We start from the raw sequence: 1,335 nt of genomic DNA, 5'->3' as shown, positions 1-1,335 counted from the left end.
AAGTATAATGACACACGTTGACCTTAATCACGTGACTCTAACCACGTCGAAATTTGCAGCTTGACTGCTCGTCAGATAATGGTAATGAAACGATGATTAGAAGAAAAACAATAACATTCGAAAAACATGTGTTTGTAACATGTAACAAATTCGCTAGTAAATCGAGACAAAAAACATTCACAAAACAAATTATTTCATACATCTCAATTGCCGTCGGTGGCGCTGTAGTCTTCCATCGTCACACACATGGCAGAGCGTCCACAAAAGTGTGTGTGTTTGTTCATTAATTTGTGTCACATTTTATTATTTAAAATCTAACAAAGGCACACAACAATATTTTTATATCAGCATTTCCATGCTAAAATTATATTTTAAATAACGGTGAAATAAAAAAAAAAAAAAACGAAGTTATTTAGGCATCATAAAATATTCGAACAACGTAACAGTACACTATGTATTGATACATTTGCACTGACGTCATTTCATATACTAGTATATATATAATATATTTGTGCCAATTAAATATCCTTTATAGGCCGATCGTATAGTAGTGGAGTGTTTGTATGAAAACTGGTAAATATCTAGACGGCACGAGGTATACTGTTTGACTGCTAAGAACCCCAGGGGCAGCTTTTCCAAAAAGCCTCTAAACACGTACTTATTTTTGTGAAATTACACATCTTTTTAAGTGAAGAAACTTAAAATAGATACCCTATATACACACTAAAATCATATTGTTCCCAAGTTGAGATAACATGAATTCATGAGATACATTTTTCACACTTTATTTATATGTTTTAAAATATTCGATCCTGAACACGGTACACGCGTCGAATAACTAAATAACTCCCATTTTACGCGTTTTTTTACTTCAGCTTGCGAACCATATTTTGTTCAGAGAACCCCCGGGCTAAAATTACACACTGATATATTTACAACTAAAACTCCTTTATATATAACATGTCGAGACAGTTACGTACCAAAGAAGTAAAAGGTAAATATTATATAGTATAGCATAGATTTGTTGTTTCGTTTTATATTTCCCGTAACTTGAAGTTCGGTTAACAGTTAATTAAAATTCGAGTTACTAAATTTGATCGTTAAACAAAACAACAAATCTATGTTGCTCGTAACTCGAAGTTCGGTTAACTGTTAATTGACACAGAGTTATAATTTGGGCATGGTTTCTAGGATTAGTTTATTATTATATGACGAATACAAAACGTATGTAGGTCGTTCAAGGTGGAGTTTGCGTGGTTATTACAGGGCCTGTGAAATGCATTTATGTTTTGGGTTTATGCTGCCCTGAAGAGGACATTTGTAAAACAAATTAAA

Source organism: Saccoglossus kowalevskii, chromosome 3, assembly GCF_978046115.1.
Source record: "Saccoglossus kowalevskii chromosome 3, keSacKowa6.1, whole genome shotgun sequence".
In the NCBI taxonomy this organism is placed as follows: Eukaryota; Metazoa; Hemichordata; class Enteropneusta; family Harrimaniidae; genus Saccoglossus; species Saccoglossus kowalevskii.
Note: the sequence above shows the minus strand (reverse complement) of the source record.